The sequence below is a fragment of the Alexandromys fortis genome, unplaced genomic scaffold (assembly GCF_014885135.2).
Source record: "Alexandromys fortis isolate MF-2015 unplaced genomic scaffold, M_Fortis_MF-2015_v1.1 scaffold_91, whole genome shotgun sequence".
Lineage (NCBI taxonomy): Eukaryota > Metazoa > Chordata > Mammalia > Rodentia > Cricetidae > Alexandromys > Alexandromys fortis.
In genome coordinates this window covers 3,357,675-3,379,599 of record NW_026067968.1, presented here as the reverse complement: position 1 = coordinate 3,379,599, position 21,925 = coordinate 3,357,675, and the positions used below count along the sequence as shown (strand labels likewise).

Genomic DNA, 21,925 nt, shown 5'->3' with positions numbered 1-21,925 from the left:
TCGGCATCAGAAATGCCCACCTGCCTGCCTGCAGACATTAGTACTGGAGTCAGAAGCCAGCAAGGCATCCACCCTCGGGTGTTCCCTGGAGTCAGAGGGAAAGGTTAGCGCAAGGACAGGGACATTGGCATTTTCACTTTCATGCTACGAACATCAGAAGTCTTCCCACTGAAGCACCGCTTCGTGAAGCCTGGCATTAAGGCTGTCAGGCATCTCTCTCCACGGGACCACCCCTCCCTCTGCACATAACACAAAACCCTCATCTCCACCACTCAGCGCCAGGATCCCCAAAGTGATGATCTTTTAAATCATAAGGAAGAAAGAAAAACTGTCAGACACCCTAAAAATCTCATTATCATTTAAAACTCAACAAAGTAACCTGGAAATTTTAATTTGCCGGTCCCTGGTGACTTACTTGACGAATCCCCAAGACTGCCAGGCAGTCAAAAGCATCCTTCCTGACTATAGGGAGTATTACAAAAAGATGACTGCAATTTGGCCATCTAAAAGAAACATCTACTCATCCTCCTTTTAACAAAGATAAATGAAAAAAGAAAGCATTGTTAGTAGAAGAAAATGGGTCCGCCTGCGCTAATCACGACATGAGCGGGCACGTCACTTCTGTGTCAGAAGGTACTCGGTTCTCTCAAATGAAGGCATGGAGGGTAATTGGGCTCGCTGAAGCCGAAGTGGTTGGGCAATGCTGAGCTGTGAGGTGTAGGCACTACAAGAAAGTGCTAGAGCAAACCCATTTGGACCACCCTGGTTCCATCATTCCCCAGCTGCCTGACCTGGAGCAATGAGCCTTGCCTCTCAACTGCCCCTGCTGCAAAGCTGTTCCTGATTTTGGCACACACTCACTGGGCATTCATCTGGCTAGGACAATGACAACCCCACCACCACCCCGTTACACAGATACATGCTGGCCCTTCTGCACTAGGGGTACAGTCCATATTGGGGATAGGATCGGTGCACCACCTGGTGTATTTGGGACAGGATACTCAATAGCTTCCGACACAATAGGAGGCCAGCCTCTGCAGGATCTACAGATGCATAGCTTTGGCTCATACCTGAGTAAATCCAGTCTGGATGTTCTAGTTTTATGGCCCGACAGTTTAAAGGTGCTGTATAGTGAGACTGGATCTATTGTGCATCCTTTCAGAGTGAACTCTGACACTCTCTCCTCTCGTTTCATTGACTTTTGGGTTTGTTTTTTTTTTCTTTTTTTTTTCTGGTTTTCACCGTAGAGACTAGGCTGATCCTGAGCTTGAGATCAGCCAGCCTCATTCTCCCAAGTGCTGGGATTATAGACATGCAATCACACCCCATATCCTTTTCAGTTTTCCCTGTTGGAGAAAAAAACCAGCATCAACTCTCAGAAGGTACAAAGCCACAGAACATCTGAAGGCAAATGTATGGTTCTCCGTCACCCACTGGGTCCTACACAGGCTTCTGACATGTACAGGAAACCATGGCCTCAGGCTTCTGAGAAGGGTCTCCCTAGCAATTGACTCGGGTACTAGTAACCTCGTGGTCATTGAACTGGAATCTTGACATGGTGGTACATGTTCTGGTGACACATGACTATTATCTAGCATTTGAGAGGCTGAGGCAGGACCATGGTTCTGAGGCTAGCCAGAACCACACAGCGTGACCTTATCTAAACAAATAAATCCATAAATGTATTTGCTTCTATTTTATGTGTATGAGTATTTTGCCTGCATGTATATATGTATACCATGTGCATGCCTATTTCCCTTGGAGATCAGCAGAGGGCAGATTCCCTGGGACTGGAGTTACAGTTGTGAGCCTCCATGTGGGTGCTGGGAATTGAACCTGGATCCTCTGCAACAGTAGTGAGTGCTCTTATCCTCTAAGGCAACTGGTTAGACCCTAAGTAAACTTTTAACATTTACTTTGTCTCAATTCAGGTCTGAATTCCATTGTAGTTGAAGGAACCACCAGTAAGTCATTAATGACATGTCTCCATGGTTTTTAATAGGTAAAGATAGTTGCCTTTGTCAGTTTTTTTAAAAAACTTTTTCTGCAACTATAATTTTCATGTGTTTTCTGTGCAAATGGACAGGCCAGTTCATCTGAAATTTTGCCTTGAAGACTGTGATTTGAAAGGGGAGACACATTTGTTTTTGTCCATTAAACCAAAAAGCCAGTCCTCCTCCTGAATGGGGCTGGTCTTTGTCGTGCCCTCATTGAGAAACACAAAATCCTCAGGGCTGGGATTGCAAAGCACACAAAACTGGTTCAGCCTTACCCATAATCCTTTTGCTCAGATGACAGGATTGATCTTCAAGAAGAGGAGGCTAACAAGAGCCTGGGCCAAACGAGTACTCCTTTCGAAAGTAACACCCAATGTGTTCAGCCCCAACGAGAATGGAGCCCACAGGGTATAAGAAGTTTTGTGTTTGTTTTTGGTGGGGTGGGGGGTGATCTGCAATCCATTGATCCCCTTCCTCTTGTTAACAATGCCCCAGATAAATGTGCACTCAGACACATTTTGTCTGCAAAAACCATACAAGAATGATCTGTTTTATAAAGCACAGACTTTATATAACCAAAGAGTGGGCAACTCATGCTGGGCACTAGGAACTCAAGATATTCTGAGCCTCTGTCGGAAGGTTTATATTATCCCTTAACCCTTGCTGCCTTGGGTCATCCTTCAGTGAGGGCTGTCCTCCAAATGCCTCCCCTAAATCTTGGCACTGTGAGTCTCTTTGCAAAGAGGGACCCTAGGAACCAAACTGCAGAGACGACTGGGGGGGGGGGGCAGAGTAGGACAAAGGCGTGCTGGGAAGTCATTGTGCAGCTCTGAGGGGTCACAGCAAGGTTTACAGCTGGGGGAGAAAGGACGGGGCACCTCAGTGCTGTGTGCCTTGTCCAGGGGCCAGATGGTCTGTAAGCCAGAACAATTCTCGTCACAATGCATTGGAAAGGAACACCATCAAGACGGGATTCCAAGAATCGCCAGCTGCACTTTCAGATTTCGGTCTGGACACAAGCCCCAGCTGGCCTTCTTCAGCCCACAACCACCTATTTCGGTGTCAGGCACCTATATACTCTGGTGGTAACTGATGCAGCAAGAAGATGCCCCAGCTGCCCAGGCACCCAACAGAACTAGCAGGCCTAAACTACTGAGATCGCATGCCATTCACCCCTCAGTCGAATCAAGGCAATGAACAGTCCGGTTTACTCTCACAGTGAGGACGCACAGCTGGGACAAGGTGACTTGAGGTGACAAGGCGAGTGAATGCATCAGAGACTGTATTCCCAGGGGTGTCGGATCAGAGAGGACAGGAACAGGCAGTCATGTGGCCCAAGAGAACCCCCAGTCCAAAACTGTATCTGTGATGCAGTCCCCTAAGGCTGTGCTGCTGAGGGACAGGACAGTCACCTGTCTAAGCTCATCTGACTGCATATGAGATGAGCCCCGTGAGAGAGCAGGGGCAGGATTCAGAGGCCCTTGGACAGGCATATCCGGAGAAAGAAAAAATGTCTGGGTATGATGGCGTGTGTCTTTAATCCCATCATTCAGGAGGCAGAGGCAGGTGGATCTCTGTGAGTTTGATGCCAGCCAGGTCTACATAGTGAGACCGTGTCTCAAAAACAAACAAACAAACAAAAACACTATGGTAAGAATTAATTTGCCATGCAATCCAATGAAGCATTTTTAAATCGATAAATAATCATTGTCAATTAAATTTTCAAATAATGACAGGGTAAAATGTGATGTTTTGATATACACATATAATGTTGAAGGATTAGATCTAATTAACACACCAATCACTCAAACACTCATCACTTTGGGAGTTGAGAACAAAGACGTGTTGCTCTTTTAAAACATGCTAGTATTAACTGTGTATTAACCGCTATGTGGATTATGACCACCAGACCAAGGTTTGTAGCTCACAAAACAGTCATTAAGATTACTTCCCTGAAGACTTTTAAGAAATAGGAACCCGGGCTGGAGAGATGGCTCAGTGGTTAAGAGCATTGCCTGCTCTTCCAAAGGTCCTGAGTTCAATTCCCGGCAACCACATGGTGGCTCACAACCATCTGTAATGAGGTCTGGTGCCCTCTTCTGGCCTGCAGACATACACACAGACAGAATATTGTATACATAATAAATAAAAAAATATTAAAAAAAAAGAAATAGGAACCCCAAAATATAGCACAGGAAACTGAGGCACGTACTATAGGTGGGGCTGATACAGCGAGTTAGGTGGTTAGTCCCGGGCAGGCATGTGACAAAGAGCCATCGCTTTGGGGTTGATGTGCAGTGATCAGTATTTATTTCCCCAGGCCTTTGAAGGCTGCAGCAAGGAGATGTGTGTGGACTGGGAGACCCAAGCCCTCGGTTCATTGTCTATGGAAAACACCAACACCCATCCCTCAGCAGGAATTCGGTGAGGGGGAGCTGAGCCACGCCCACAGAGCTCTAGACTGTGGCTGCCAAGCACAAGGGAAGAGTCAGAGTCCTCAGGCCACCCACCAGGCTTTGTTTACAGTGGACACACAGATTCCTGCTGAACAAAGCAAGAAAGAAGGAAGGGGCAGGCGAATGCAGAATCCAGCGAGGTCAGTGGGACCTTCCCGAACCCTGCTTTCTCAGGATGACTGTCCTAGAGCAGGGTTTCTTAAACTCCACCCACTCCAGAACCCTTGTCACCTGAAATATTTTATATGACTGTAGGCAGACAGAACTATAAAACAGGAAAGAAAGTAAACATTTACTGATAATAAACCATAAAGAAAATGTTTGTTTTTTGAGACTAGGTCTCACTATGTAGCCTTGACTGGCCGGAAACGTGCTTTGAAGACCTGGCTGGCCTCAACCCAACAGAGCTCCCCCTGCCTCTGCCTCCTGATTGCTGAGGAAGAAATTTATTTTAAAACAATTCTTAAACCAGGCGGTGGTGTGGTGCACGCCTTTAATCCCAGCACTCAGGAGGCAGAGGCAGGTGAATCTCTGTGAGTTTGAGGCCAGCCTGGTCTACAAGAGCTAGTTCCAGGACAGCTAGGGCTACACAGAGAAACTCTATCTCAAAAAAAAAATCTTTGGTATACATATAATTTTACCATTTATTTAAACAGAAATAAACTTGCTTTCTAATGAGACAGATACTTATTCATTTTTACATAAAGAATAAACTCTTAACCTAAAAATTTGATACTTCTGGACATAAACTGACTTTTCAACATTCTTTTAGAGTTGGCTGATATTTTGATTTTATAATTGTCATTGCTGAGGGAGCCACTTCACATAAATATATCATACAAAACAGCAGAAGTATGTTTAGGGCCATTTCAGAAGTTGTTTGGCATGTTATCCTAGTCCTGAGCCAAAATTCATTGAACAATTCTTTTAAATAAAATTCAAGTCAGCAACTCAAGCAGCACTTAAAAATCCATTATGCAAGCACCGTGTCACACAAGGCGTATTTGCCCTTACGCTGGAGAAAGATGTCAGGAGGACGATGGAAGCCTTTGTTTCCTGTGAGCAAACTAGTGCAGTTCTGCAAGTGCAGGAAGCTCCGCATGCATCCTACAAACAGACTCTGATGGGAGCTGAGCGTCTCAGGCAGGGTTGGTCATGAGGACGCTCACAGTGCAGAGCTCTCCTGCCCTGTGGGCGTAACCAAGGCTTTCCATGAAGCTGTATTATACACACTGGTGGGTGTGGCCAGAAACACCTTGGCCGTATTTGCTTTTTAATTAATTCTTGGTGGTTGTCCATTCAGGAGCCTTTCACTGCCGCCAGTTCTTCCATGAACCCCATGTTTGGTTATACAATGCCACATGGGTTGTAGCCTGCAGTTTAAACAGCGGGGTTCTAGAGGATGCTATGTGATGGGTGATTGGTCCATGCCCTCGTGGTTCCCCAGGGGCACGAGTCACCTAAGTGTCAGGTTTTAATATTGAGCCAGTGTCCACAGGTGAGGAAAGCGGAGAACCTGTCTCGATCACCAGAGCATACGGGTCCCTACACTGCATTCTCTTCCCTAAGCCACTGGGCCCTAAAATGCTCTGAATTCTGATTTAGATGTTCAGATGCAAGTAGAGAACATGGAGCCGATACAGCAGAAAGGCCCAGGGTAGCACCCACAGTCACCATCAAAGCTAGCTGTGCAGAAGGGCCTGAGTGTCACTTGGTGGTGACACACTTGTTTGTATGCACAGGACTCTGGCTTCCTTCTCCAGCACCACAGACAGAGCAAAAGCGAACCAAACCCACACCATATAGACAAGCAGAACTAGGAAACTAAGAGGAAATCACTAGAAACCAGATAAACCACGTGTTTCATCTTCCGAGTCTGAAATTGCAGGTAAGCAGTAGTCAGGCTGACTCTGGGGATGTTGGCTGGAACTCAAGACATCTGAGGTGAACCGTGGGTTGGGGAAGGGCCCAGCAAGCAGGTGGCTCCAATAAGGTAGCAGCATGCTGAGCGGGGCTCCACCCAAGCACTGGCCCTGTCTTCTGTGTGGGCTGCTCTAAAGTCGGCAATGGCTTCACCTCCTGGAAGCACCACACCCAGAACTAAAGACAGGAATGCAAGCCCCTCTCCCCAGGATGTTGTCTGAAGATAAAGTCGAGTTTGACAAGAATCCTCAGTAAGCATAAGATAAGGACATTGTTTTAAAAAGTTGCTGTGGGGTAGTCGGGAGGCAGAGGCAGTAAGATCACAAGTTCAAGGCCAGCCCTGGCATCCTGGTGAGGCTCTGACCTGGAATAAAAACTACAGAAAAGCGCTGGGGGTGCAGCTCCGTGGCAGAGTGCTGACCCAGCACCCCGGCCCTGGCTCCAAGAAAAAGGAAAACACAGTGAGATCCTATAAATAACTTCTTAAGTTTTATCCAGAATTTTGAATGTTGGCGACCTTAAAACAGGGCATTATTATTTTAAGTTTTTTTTAAATCCAGGGTCTAAAGGAAGTCCCTCCAAATTGTCAGAATAAAAGATGTAATTTCCTATATCATATTTCTTTCTCCTGCCTTCCCTCCCTCCCTCCTTCCCTCCCTCCTTTCTCTCCTCTCTCTCTCTCTCTCTCTCTCTCTCTGACAGTGCCTTGCTGGGTACTCACACTGGCCTCAAATCCCCGATCCTTCTGCATCAGCCTGTGCTGAGAATTCAGTGCCCACCAGGCTCATTTGTTGCTGTCATTGTTTTCTGTCCCCCCCCCCCCCAAAATACATAGGTAGATGGACAGAGCACTGCAGGTACAACACAGAGACCAAGGCGGCGTGGGACTGTTCAAAGAGCCCTGGGTTCTCATCAGGAGACTTGTTATCAGCAAGTGGCCATTTGGCTAAGTGACTGGAAACACATCAGCATGGGCTTCTGTACGAGAAATGTGATGAAATAGGATTCCGCTAACCTTAGATTTGGTTATAAAAAGTGAGTGACAAACCGATTTGGCGTGCCTTTTAGCTTCAGCCACTTGGGACACTGAGGTGGGAGGAGCATCTGAATTCTGGAATTCAAGGCTAATGTGGACAACAAGAGAACCCATCGTGAAACCACCAGTGTGTGTGTGTGTGTGTGTGTGTGTGTGTGTGTGTGTGTACTACAGTGCAGACTGCTTTGCACTGCAGTTACATGGGATTGTATCTAAACAAACTGGTTAAAAATAAGCATGGCATCATTATTCAATAATGTCCTCGAGGAGGCCCTCTCCTGGCAAAGCACACAGCACTCTGGGTACACGCTCTCACTAAATCCCTCCAAAGACGGAACAGATTACTGTCTGCTACACACAGCTTAGCCTGCACTTAGAGGTCATGCTGAGCAAACACAGACAAACAACATAATAGATGCTACTTCCCACCTGGTGTGTATTCACACGTGCATGATCTGTGAGTGTGGGCTGTACACACCAAGTCTGCTCCACAGTAACCAGGACGACTACTTGGTCATTGTGAAAATGCGTGCTAGGGCCTCATGTGATGAAGACAGTCTGTTCGGGATCCAGCGTTCCCTCTGCCTCTCACAATAGAGAGATAGCACAGCCATTTGAGTAAGTTTAATACTGTTTTTCACTCAACAAGTACCCGGGGGGGGGGGGGGGGGGGGGGGGGGGGGGGGGGGGGGGGGGGCTGGAGAGATGGCTCAGTGGTTAAGAGCACTGGCTGCTCTTCCAGAGGTCCTGAGTTCGATTCCCGGCAACCACATGGTGGTTGACAACCATCTGTAATGAGATCTGGCGCCCTCTTCTGGCATGCAGGCATACATGGAGGCAGAATGTTGTATACTTAATAAATAAATCTTAAAAAAAAAAAAAAACAAGTACGGGGGGGGGGGCTGTACACAGGCAAGGCTCGTGCGGAGTAATGGGGACAGTCACATGAAGAGGAGGCCTGGAGTATTTCTCTACGGAGATTCATCGCAAACCACAGGCTCTCCCCACTAACCACAGGACAGAGCAGAGCCAGCTCTCTTCAGGGTATGTGAATGCCCGCTGGGAAACACGGGACGACCAGAAACCTGTGAGATCAGAGAAAGGTTCACCTACGAGGGAGGTCGAAACGGAGTTCTAAGGAATAGGTATCCATTTCAGAATAGAGACAGGAGAGTCACGGGGGTAAGGTATGACCACAGAGCCACGGCATTCTCAACACACGCACTCAGGAGATCCGATAAAGGCTCTGAGTCCCACACTCCACAGGATACCCACCATGGGTACTGGGAACACAGACAAGTCAACCCAGTTGACAACGTCCAGGAGACACCTAGTTGTAACAACTGAGACAGGAAAAGGCCACACTTGTTAACTGTTAGCATTCCCATCCTCGAAAACAAAGCTCCGTCCTATGAGTGTACTCCACAGTCCTTGCCGCTGTCCTCAGCACAGGGAGACCGACTGTGTGGGCCGCATTGGTAGGCCTCCCTTTACCCAAGTTACAGCCAGCAGGTGGAAAGAGGAGAAAAATGAAGCCAGGAAGCTAACTTTTCGGCTTCCCATGTGAGGTCCACACAGTTCTATCTGAAGCAGGTCTGGACGGGACGTCTGCACCAAGTGTGGGCAATGTTCTAACTCTGGCTGCAAACACCCTCCCTCAGCCTTGGTAAGTGTCTTTATCAAGAGTCCCTTAAGTGGCCCAGTTTGAGGTTCCGTTCTTCATACCTGGACTCTGCAGAATCTCCTCGCTGAATCCCCGGAACCACCCGGCCTTGTTCTAGCCAAGAAATGTGTGGTCAGGAAAGATAAGCAGTTCTCCCGGCTCACAGGAATCTCAGCAGTGTAGGACAAAGCCTGGATGGAACCCAGCCCCACCTATCTCCCTAGACCATGCTCCCAGCCTCTGCAAAAGCCATCTGTGGTCAGTCTCAGAGAAGGTTCTAGACAGAACACACGTCATCTTCTGTGCTAATTCCCAAGGATTATTCATTCAGGGCACGTGCCCCTTATGCCTACTTATCTCTTTAAATTGCCCTGGAAACTGGAAGCACCAATCAGGCATCCGTGTCAGAAAATTGTGCCAACGTGCAAAAGCAATCTTTAAAAAAAAAAAAAAAAGAAAGAAAGAAAGAGAAAAACTCAGAGATATTCCAAGATTGCAGCCCAGATCCTCCCTAGTCCCGGCTCATACATCTGCTGTTTCCTTTCTTAGTGTCTGAGCTAGCATAGAGAGAATGCATGCTACTGGATACTGGATCAGAAAGCAGATGTTAGGGGAGTTCTTTAGCAGACATGCATCCCTCGTCAGCTTTCTGCACTGCTAAAATCCCTGTCTGTCCCCCAGTCCCAACTCCCAGCCCAGCTCAGACCCCTGTCACTCCCCTTAGTTAGCCAAATAGCCTTTGTTACTGCTTAGATGGCTGGATAAAACAGGCAGGTCTCAAAGCCAGCATCCCAATGTCCCATGTCATCCCTGAGTGTGGCCTCAGCCTAGCCTGAGTTGGGAGATGAAGCTCATTGACTGCTGAGAATCCAGAGGTGAAACTGCAGTCTTGCATAGGCCTAACAGAGGTGCATGCGTGTGAGATGCGTGTGAGCTAGCGCATATGAGTTAGCACACACAAGATGTGGCATGTGACAACCAGAATGCATGGGTGTTTGTCCTACTCCACACCAGATGTTGAGTCTTTAGCTAGACACTTGGTTTGGAATCCCATGGCTTTGGGAGAATGGTGTTTTTTGAAGGGCTTCTGAAGGAAATGAACCATTTACAAAAAGACAATGGTACATCATTGCACTCACCCGAGAATCCCAAGTGTCCAAAGTCTCAGGGACCAAGTAGAATGGCCATCCTGGGGAGGTGGGTGGGGCAGGGGAGAGAGGGGCCTTATTCAGTGGAGACAGAATTGTAGCTTGGGACGATAAGCAGAGCTCTTGTAGACAGATAGGGCCTGAATGACCTCGTGTCCTGAGCCGAGTACACAAACATGTTAAGATGGATGATTCTAGGGCTTTGCCGCAGTGACAGTTTTCTCTGGCTGAGAAAAGCTGGAAGGTAGATAGAACAAGGTGAGAAGAGAAGGTGAAAGCTGGGAGAGAGGTAAGAGAGATGGAAGCTTCAACTACAGAGGTGACAGCAGTGACCAACAAGAGATGGCCCACCTTGGCTTTCTCCTGCTTTGGTGGCACTGGGGACAAGCACTGTAAGCCATGGCCTGTCCCTTCTTTTTTGTTTCTTCGGTACAGGTACAGATGCCATGGCCTCAAACATGGCAGGTGCGTTTTGACCCAGCTTACAAGCCAAGCCCAGAGTTCTAAAGCTTTCTGAGCACACTAACGCTCCCACCTAACTTTTCCACCCTGAAAAGACACCACACAGTGGCTGACCTGATGGGCTGTCCTCCAGCAGTTCCTAGTCTCGCTGGGGGTTAGGGTGGGCACCAAGGCAGCTGTGCTGAATCACATCTGGCCTCAGGAGGGTTTCCCATGGTGTGCAGTGGGTTCTGAAGCATGAGGAGAGAGCGGTGTGAGGACAGGCTGGGCCAGGGTTGCAGTAAGAAAGAATGTGTGTAAGACAGCCGTGCATGTTCAGAAATTCCCAGAAGGACAAGTGGCTGGGCCCAGAGCTTCTGAAAGGAAAGGCTGCCACTAGCCAGTGGGGCAGAAGGAAGAACAGACACTGAGTTCTGCTGAGCCTGGTTGCCATCCTAAGGCTCAAGCTATAAGACTTTTCAGAATTCAGAGATAAGCAGGGTTTCTATTTTTAAAAGTGTTAACCAAGTGTAATTTAAAAACAAACAACAACAACAACAAATATGTGGTCTCAGTTGTCTTCATTTGTTTTTCTGTCACCAAAACACACTACCACAAATTGGTGGGGGTATAAAGAAAAGAGGTTATTTTGATTCACAATCTGGAGGTGCAAGATTGAGGGGTTCCACATAGTGACAGCCTCTTGCTGGCAGAATCACAAGGCAACTTAGGGCATGATGTGATGAGACACGGGGTGATGTGTGAATGTGTGTGTGTATGTGTATGCATGTGTGTATACATGTGTGGATGCATATGTGCATGCATGGGTATAAGTGTGTGCATGTATGTGTGTATGTGTATGCATGTATGTAAGTATATGTGTGTAGCATGTGTGCAAGTGTGTGCGTGCATATATATAAATGTATGTGTGTACAGGTGCATGTGGAAGGGGTGTGTGCATGTATGTAAGTGTATTGTGGGGGGTGTATGCATGTATGTGTATACATTTATGTAAGTGTATGTGTGCATGTTTGTATGTAAGTGTATGTGTATACATGTATGTAAGTGTGTATGCATATGGGGGTGTGCATGTATGTAAGTATATATGTATTATACATGTGTATGTGTGCATTATGTAAGTGTGTATTCATGTAAGTGTGTGTGTGTGCATATGTGTGCATGTCTGTGTTTGTTGCTGTGTGTGCCCCTCCCTCCTCATTTTAGGACTCCATCATAGGACTCCACGCTAACAACCTCAGCTAATTCTAATTGCCTCTCAAAGGCCCCACCTCTAAACAGCACCATTGCATCACCTTCCCACCCTCTGAATGCCTCATAATGGAGAATGAATTTCAGCGCATGAAGCCTTGGGAACAGGCATGCCCAACAATATCCATACCCAGGCCTGCTGTACCAAGGTCTGCTGTGGCACACCAGGCGACAGGCAAGCAGGGCTGGCTGGGTAATGTGGTTGTCAACTATTTCACAGCGGAAGCCATCTCCCCAGTCAGTCTAGCTGCTGACCCGTCTCCATCAGACATGACCTAGTGTTCAGTAAGACCCAGACACTGGAGCCTCACCTTGAGCAAGCTTCTTAATAAGTTGCCCCCATCTCCGCGTCAATCAAAATGGACACAGCTAGAGCACACACTCCAGAGATGTGAGTGCCAGCCAAGAGAATGTTTGCCGAGTGTGCAAATAAACACCTGATGCTCAGGGGCACACATGGGGGTGTGCATGTATGTAAGTATATATGTATTATACATGTGTATGTGTGCATTATGTAAGTGTGTATTCATGTGTGTGTGTGTGTGTGTGCATGTGTGTGCATGTCTGTGTTTGTTTCTGTGTGGGGCTCCAGAACAGTGGGGCTGCTCGCTCCTGCCCTGCTAGATCTGCACACACACACACACACACACACACACACACACACACACACGACAACATGGTCCCAACCTCTGCTTGGAAAACAGTCACTCTATGGTGTTAGATATGATTAAGCACACAGTGTGATCGGAACACATTCTTACACCACCAAATTATGTCAGCTAGGCAGAGCACGCTCAAGACAGGAGAGAAACGGCACAGTAAGCAGATCTAAACGTCTAGGAGCGGTGAGCATGCACCCACTCTGTTCCTCTCTGCGGCACTGGCCTGGTAAAGCCCTGCCAACCTCCATGGTTGTGTCTCTATTAGACCGCTGCCCTCCCTAGGGAGTGGCTGCCACGTTTTAGGCATGGGTGTGGTATGCTTTCCAAGAGACTCCACAGCTTGCAGAACATCACTTAAGTGCGGCTGCTGAGCCTTTTCCAACTGTGATTCCCACAGCCGGGGCTAAAATGTCCTGTAAGTGCTGTAGCACGAGAGTCCACTGAATCACCTCCTAAAGAATGTAAATCTCTTGATATGTCATTTCTTTAGGGGGTGATGTTTAAGTCCAATCCTTTTTACCGCTAAAGAGTCTGGCTTTGCCAGGAGCCACTTCCTTACGTCAGTTCCTTTGTCGGAAAATAATGGCTAAGACTGCTGGCCACCATATGCTTTGGCGCTGACCTAAGTGACAGCAGCCAGCTAGTGCTGTCCCGCAGGAGCGTGCTGGAGAGCTCTCACCCTACCTTCACGATGCTGGGTTGGTCTTCGGAATGCCCATGTCTACTGGCTCTCCAAGGAGAGGGGATTGCCTGAGTACACACACGCTCCCATGTCTTCAGGGAGGCCCTAAGGGACAAGATGCCCCATTCAGACCTTTTGGCCTGGTCTGCTCAGCACCTCACAGACCAACACTGACCCATGATCTGCTCATCCACCTGCCTCTGCCTTAGAGGAGTCAGCCCAGGTGCTGTCCTGCCTCCCTCTGACCCTAAGTGCAGATGATGTCACCCACTCTAGCCTCTGGAACCCCGCCCGTCCCGCCTAAATTACCACAGCCTCCCCTTGGATTTAGCCTCAGGCTCCCCATCCACTTTTGCTTGCTTTTCCAGCCTGCCCTCTCCACTGTTCCAACAGTGACCTTTCAGAACTGAAAATCCAACCAGGGAAGGTGACTGCCTCTAAAGCCCAGGCTGAGGCAGGAGGATCACATGGAAGCTGAAGTTCAAGGCCAATATGGACAAAATAGAGAATCTCTATTTCAAAAACAAAGAAGAAGAAAAGAAAGAAGACAGAAAAGAAAAAGAATAATTGGAAGTCTGTTCAGGTCATCCCCGACTCAACACTCTCCTATCTTCTTCCAGCTCCTGGGAATACTCAGCACAGAGGCCCCACTCCACTCTGCACCCTGAGCTACCTGCAGTCTGCCCAGGTCTGGATGCCTCCCACTATCCCCACCGCCATTACCCCAGCAGCCTGCAGTAAGTGGGATGGGAAGACAGGCCAGGCTGACACACTGACACCTGCAGCACCTCCCACGGTCCTTAGACTTCTCCACACAGGCCGCTGGTCACTAAATAACTGAAAACAGTGTTGACATTTTACTCCTGATAAGCACAGTAGGGCTTCCTAAAGGCCAGGGCAGGAGGGCCCAGCGGGTCACTGGAGCCTGGGAACAGTGTGACAATGGGCACAGTGGGGTCCTACATTCTTGTGGCACACAAAGGAAATGGACTGAGGGGGACTGAGGCTTGAGGCAGGAGCAGTGGTTAGGGCAGACCCTCCAAACCAACCATACCCTGGGAAACAGGCAAGAGCTGAGCTAAAGCAGAAGGGTAGAGAGGGCAGACACTTCAGAAGACTCCACGGAGCCAACGGAGATGTGAGGCTGGGAACAAAGAGCCTTCTGTGTGGAGGGGGACCACGCATTTAACATTAGGGGGTGTGTGTTATGTGTGCACTAGTCTGTGTCTGGGCATATGTGCATGTGTGTGTTGTACATATGTCTCTGGGTGTATTATGTGTGTTCATGTCCATGTCAGTGCATGTGTGTGTACATGTCTGTGCATGTGTGTATGTGTGTATGTGTGTACAAACCCATGTTGGTGCATGTATGTTATGCATATGCATGTCTGCGCATGTGTGTGCATTATGTGTGTACATGTCCACATCTGTGCATGTGTGTGTTATGTGTGTACGTGCCCATGCCTGTGCATGCATAGAGAGAGACAGAGATCAGGTGTCTTCCTCAGCTGCTCTCCACCTTTTTTTGAGAAAGGGCCTCTCGCTAAGCCTGGAGGTCACTGATTAGACTGGTGGTAGCAAGGACGCTCTGTCTCTGATGCCCAGTGCTGGGATTACAGAAGCACACTGTCAACCATGCCTTTTCACATAGGTCCTGGTGATCCAAATTCAGGTCCTCGTGCTTGCATGACCATCACGTTACCCACCAAGCCATCTCCCCAGCTCTGTATTAAGCATGCACATTGCCCCGAGCATGTTGCAGGTGTACACTGGAAATCAGTTCAGTTTGTCAAGTAACCTTTGAACCTTCTCCCGCACAACAGCCCTGAATAGCATTAAGCTGCCGAAGCCAAAGGGCTGAAGCTGGGAATCCTTGACTGTGCCCAAGAGGCCGTACCTCCTGCAAAGGGTGCAAGGAGCGGAGCACACCATCGGCCCTGGACCACACTCCAACACAATCACCACCTTTAAGGGCCTGTGGCCCCCAGCTGGTTCTCTCTCCCTCTGACCACAAAGCCCCCGTAGGGAACTTCCTTAGAGAAGACTTCAGGTTCTGGTCTTGGTTCTCCTGGCCTCCGGCCATCACATACATCATATAGGTCAGACTGCTCCCATCAGTAAGAGTCATTATTCAAGGCCAATGGTTGAAATGTTTTTCCAAAAAGCTAGCAGGATAAAGAAAGATCATCAGAAGTCCAGGATACACTGTGAGCCCGTGGTTTTCCACACCGACAGTGTTTTCACAGAACAGTACAGTTCTGAAGAAACAAAACTGGAAGCATGTCTACCTGGTTTTCTTCTCTGCAGGTGTGGGGGACAGCTGTCGCTGAGACAGGAGCTCACAACTTAGGCTGACCTGAGCTCAGACAGAACTAAGCTCCTGGTTACAGACAGAATTAAGCATGTCTACGACATGCTGGGATTACAGGGTAGTCTGCCACCTCGCCCACCTCCGATCTGATTCTTAAATGGGTAATAAATACTATGCTTTTAAAGAAAAACAAACAAAAATCTCTCTCAAAGAATCATTTCTTTAGAGGAAATATGCTGTCTGCTGACCAAACCGAAGACTCTACCAGTTTACATGAAGAGTCCTGCTCGTAGCGGATACTAAATGAGTGTGTGTTGTCAGGAGCTACGGGAGGGTTCCTGACACGAATAATTACATAGCACGGAGCATGGATAACAGACTTTTATTCTTTTTTATTAGATCTTTCTGGAAGCATTCAGACCACCTCCCCAATATTAGAACCTGCCTCCCCTCTCCTGGCTGAGCCCAGACTGCAAAAAGGGTGACCAATTGTTCTTTAAAGAAAATTTTCTCAGCCCGGCAGTGGTGGCGCACGCCTTAAAACCCAGCACTGGAGGCAGAGGCAGGAGGATCTCTGTGAGTTTGAGGCCAGCTTGGTCTACACAGTAAGTTCCAGGACAGGCAGAGCAGTTAACACAGAGAAACCCTGTCTCGAACAAACAAACATTCTAATTACAAAATGGAGCAGATTGTGGTTTCTAGGAGAAAATGCCTTTCTTTGATGTGTGCAAGGTTTTCGGGTGTCGTTTCCCCATATTGTCAGCAATGCAAGTTTTTAGGCAACTAGCTTCAGGGCATGAACAGACCGTAACAGCAGAAACAAAGGCATTATTTCTCTTCTCTCATTCACACTGCAGCCAACTCTTTCTTCCACATTTAAAGGGATGTGTGAAAGGGACTCACATCGTCTCGGTACAAATAATAACCAATCAGCGATCACTTTTCAAACACAATTTGGGGGATTTTTTTTCCCACCCAAACCCTTGGGCTTGTTTATAATGTCATAAAGGCTTGTGGTTTACTTGTAAAATAGATTCCTTGCTGGGTGGAGGGCCTGCACAGCAATTAGGAGTCTTCCTGGAGGCAGGGCACTCACTCTGCACGTTCCCATAGAGGCTTTTCCTTTTGCTGCGCCACCACAGACACAGCCTATCCACCTATGCCGGAGCTCTGCCGCAGCATGAGAAAATGAGAAGCCAGGAAGGCTTGGAGACGCCGCTTCGTGTCCAGCTGGTTCCCTTAGGAGTTCCCAGAGCTTCTAAGTCCGTATTAGTCATTTTGAAAATTTGACCACAAGACAGTCACCAGTATCACAAAGATCAGAAGTGACTAAGATTATCATTCAAGAGCTGCCAAAAAGGCTCAGCTGGAAAAGGTCCTTGTCGCTAAGCCTGTGACCTGAGCCCAGTTCCCGGAACCCACACAGCGGAAGGAGAGATTCACTCCGGCAGGTTGTCCTCTGCTTTCGGTTCACATGCCATGGCAGAGGCACAAAACACACATGCACGTGCAAGCATGCACACACATGTATATAGAAATGTATTTAAAATTTTTCAAATATCATTATTAAATCGCTGTTAATTTTTTGGGGGCGTGGGCTCTTTTGGGACTGAGTGTCTCTGTGTTGCCCTGGCTGTTTTGAACTCACTATGTAAACCAGACTCAAACTCACAGAGATTTGCCTGCCTCTCCCTCCGGAGTGCTGGAATAAAAAGGCATGTGCCACCACTGCCAGGCTCACTGTTAATTCTTAAAGCAGAAATACACGGAAATTAAATTTCTGTCTGGATGCAGTGGTGCGCTCCTTTAATCCCAGCACTCAGGAGGAAGAAGCAAGCAGATCTCTGAGTTCAAGGCCAGCCTGGTCTATGCAATGAGTTCCAGAACAGCAAGAGCTACGTGGTGAGACTTATATAAAACAAACAAATAACAAAACAATTCTACATTTCAGAGTGAGAGAAAACTATTCTCAGTAGCGAGAAAGATCATCCTCCAGCGATTCTGAAATCTGAGCAGGCAGGTCAAGGAAGCCTGACTGGTCGTGGTCAGGTAAGAAGAGAAGGCACTGGCCACCTTGGGAAGGTAGGAGGCATACTCTGTCCACACAAGTTCCAGGGAATCTGGCAACGTCTTTCTCAACACTTCCTTCAAAGGCAAGAAGGAAAGTGAAGGCTGTGGGTCAAGGTCATGCCCTTTAAACCTCCACTGTGCACCCACTCTGAACTGCCAGTGATTGCTGGTATTACACACAACACAACACAGGTTATGTTGGCTTGTGATCTGATAGAACGCTACCTCTAGAAAGAAATTCCTCAAAAAAATTATTAACAGTAAGGAAATAAAGGCAAGGACTTTGCCATAATCATGTGAAACACAAGATCTTTAGGTAAAATTAGAGGCAATTATGTAACATGACAAGAGAAGGCGTCAGTATCATCTCAGACTGGACTGTTAAGGTGATGTGTCTGGCTCCCCTTAAAAATCACACCAGGGGACCAGCAAGGTGGCTCAGCACCTGCTGCCAATGACCCAGTTTTCATTCCCAGGACCCACATGGTAGGAGAGAACTGATCCCAAAACATGGCTTCTGACTTCCATATGGGTACCAAGGTGTCCCCAACCATGCCACACAAATAATACAAACATAATTTCTAAAAATCAGCATGTCAGGGCTGACCGCAATGACCCGGGCTGGCCCCTCTCATCACACCACTTGAGATGTGGGCACGGTGGTTCAGGGTTCTATTCAGACTGGACTACACCAGGAGATGCTGTTCTCCAAACCATGCATACACACACACACACACACACACACACTCACATACACACACTCATATACACATTCTCACACACTCACACACACGTCCACACTCCATACACACACTCATGTACATACACACACACACTCACACACACATACAAGACAAAAAACAGAAGGAACGTATCTTGAGATTCACATTCACCTGTAACAAGTTAAAAAAGGAACACAGAGAAAAAGAAGCAGGTGTAGGTGACACAAACCAGGAAAATTAAGGGTCTCGAACCGCAGGAAATGAGCAGACTTTCTGTCTGTCTGCCTTTCATTTGTTTTGGTGTTTGCTTGTTTGTTTTGTTTTCAGAAAAGATCTCTCTATCCTGTCCTGGAACTCACTCTCTAGACTAGACTGGCCTCAGACTCACAGAGATTCACCTGCCTCTGCCTCCTGAGTGCTGGAATTAAAAGCGTGTGCCACCACTGCCCTGCAAATTTTTTTGTTAATGTTTAGCCAAAAGAAGAGTCTAAAAGAACCTTTCACGGGCTTCAAAGACAGGATGACTCACTAAATCTGATTGTTTTAAACAGGATATTAAATTTGATTGTTATGGACCCAGGGAGCAAACTGGGGGCCAAATTTTGGCAACATAAAGGACTTGATGGTCTGAGCTGTCCAAAGGAGGAAAGGGTCCCAGAGGGAGTGGTGAGCAGCAAGCAGCCACGACCTGCTCCAGCACCATGGGGGCAGAGGCAGGAAAGAGGGCTCCCTATTTCAGTAACATCTGTCCCATTCACCTTTGGATTTCTGGGTCGACCTGACTTTGGAGAATCAGCTCAAAGGCCTAAGAAAACAATCAAGGAAATGAGATTGCCTGCCCAGCACAGTGGTGCTGACTCACTGGTGAGTTGACAGACAGGAATATCTAAGGACCTACAGGCACAAAGCAGGGCCGTTCTATTTCCTTCCCTCTTCGTTCTCTTTTGGGTCTTACTTGTTTTATCCGCGAATGTAAGAAAAGGAGCTTGATAGTTAGATATCAAGAAATTCAAATAGGCTTATCAAAATATTAAACCCAGTGTCACCACATGAGCCAGAAATTCCATTCCTTAGTATCTGCCCCTCAAAAGTAAGAACATATGTCCACACAGAAGTGTGTGTTGGTATAGCATTATCTTAACAGAAACAAGGTAGTCTTAATGAAGCCATTATTGTACATAATTAATATATGGCAATTAAAAATATCTTTGGAGGGCTGGAGAGATGGCTTAGCAGTTAAGAGCCTGAACTTTCAGAGGGTCTAGGTTCAATCCCCAGCACTCATATCAGACAGCTCGGAAACGTCTGCAAAAATCCAGCTGTAAAGCTTCCTTCCATAGGCACCTGCAGTCATGGGCACATACCCTCAACAGAAAGGCACGTATGCATAATTAAAACACAATCTTTTTAAAAATGTATTTTTAAAAAACTATCCAGAATCCACAGAAACAGAAAGTAGGTGTTCAGGGGCTAGGAAAATGGGGTACTATGGGTACTTTTGGTGTGATGAAAATGTTTGCTTCCCAGCACCACAAAAATGAACACAGAAAATAAAATAAGGTTTGGTAGATGGCTCAGTAGTCAAAAGTGCTTGTCTTCAACACAGATGACCTGAGTTTCATACCTGGTACCCACACAGTGAAAGGAAAGAATATACTTCCTCAGTTTATACTCTGGCCTGCACAAGCGCACAAGCACGTGCACACACACACATGATACATAAATCAATGTGATGAAAATTAAAAATAAATAAAACAATAAAACTTTTTTTAAAAAAGATAACTATGGTCCACTTTTCAAAACACTGCTACCATTACAGAATGAAAAAGAAGTTTGTGGGACCAGGCAGATGGCTCAGTGGGTAAACCATGCAAGCATGAGGACCCGAGTTGGAATCCCCAGCACCTACCATAAAAGTCACCTAGGTACAATGACACACATCTGTAACCCCAGAGCCTGGGAGGCAGGGTGATGTCACCACCCAGCCAGTCCAGCCAAAACAGCAAGCCCCAGATTTGGTAAGAAAGACCCTATCTCAAAAGTGATAGAGACACAGACACAAGCCTCTACCCTTCATACACATAATGTACAGATGCACACATATGGACAGATGCATGCACCTGCACCCATATGTGCACGCACACACAAACACACACACACGCACACGCACACACTTCAGAACTTCCTATTTATCAGCCATTAGAAACCAAGTAGAGGGGCGAACAGGAACAAAGTTGAGAGGGGAGATTAGGAATCTCATTGCTAAGGGGAGTTTCTCTCACTGGTGTGTCATCTTCCGCCTGTGTCTTGTCACGTGGCCATCCAGTTGGTAAGCGTGTGTTGCCTCTTCGTCGGCTGATACAGTACAGCCACAGAACGTTTGAGTCCCTGTCATACTAGAAAGCATGAGGAGAGCTGGACATAGGAAAATGTGTGAGCTCACGTATTATCCTGCTGGGATCAGGCCAAAGGCAAGAGGACTCGCTTCCCAGTGCCGCTGATGAAATACTCAAATGCTTCCTTTAGTTCTTCTTGAGGTGGCTGCTCTGTGACACGCTGCTTCAACTGAATCATCGCCGTAATTAACCAAATGGCACTCATTTATATTTTCAGTTAATGGAAACTTACTGAATAATTTCACACCAACACATCTGTTGCCTAGGACATTTCTGGATAACAGCCGTTTCTGACCCCCAAAGTCCCTCTGGTTCTAAACTGTGGTCATTAAGGTAACCCAAAGAAGAATTAGCCACTCAGGAGTCAACTCTTTAAGGGAAGCAGATCGACAACTGTGTGTGCTGTTCAAAGTGCCAGGATTGTTTGATTTCAAAGCTATTTCCTTCAGGTTGTCTCCGCTCCAGCATCTAAGACCTGGGTTCACCTTCCAGCATCCTCACTACCAGCCAAACAGCAAACCAGCATCCCTAAGCTGGCAGTCAACAGAAGGCAAGAGACCAAAACACTCACAAGTAAACCAAATTCACGACGGCAGAACTAAATAACCTGGGTCCCCCACCCCAAAGCACTGCCCCAGTAAAATCCCAGCCCCCATTTTCATATTCAAGATCACACCATCCATCACAGGCCCACATGTGGGACCTGGAAAGGCTTTGTGCCTGGGTGTCACTTCTTTGGAGCCTCATGCCTTCCACAGCCAACATAAGAATTCTACCAGAACCATGCTAAAAGTTACACCTACCTTGGACAGCAAAAGTAGCTGTTCAGACATGATGGATTATCAGACAATTAAGGAAATTATTCAAAGAGCTAATTGAAGAATCTATTCAACCTACCCGGGAGCAAAAACATTCCCATGAGTCTATACGCTAAAGTACCCCAGTGGCCAGTGGAATACCAAATGCAGTCTATCTGCCCCATGTGAGACTTATAAGCTGAAAAATAATCTAAGTATATGCAGTCATTTTTTAAAAAGAAAACCAGTATATTGACTGAGTCAACACATTAGCTCCTCTTCCCCACTCAGAGACAGCTCCGGTTCGCAAACAGGTGTTACTAACAAGAAATGCCCCCTGGATGATAATCAC

At 47.2% G+C, this 21,925-nt stretch overlaps 1 protein-coding gene across 3 annotated transcripts in view; it reads right to left on the bottom strand.

Annotated features, from left to right (window-relative positions):
* Positions 1–21,925, bottom strand: part of Eml1 (EMAP like 1) — a 153,668-nt gene that overhangs the window by 82,233 nt on the left and 49,510 nt on the right. The window lies entirely within an intron of this gene.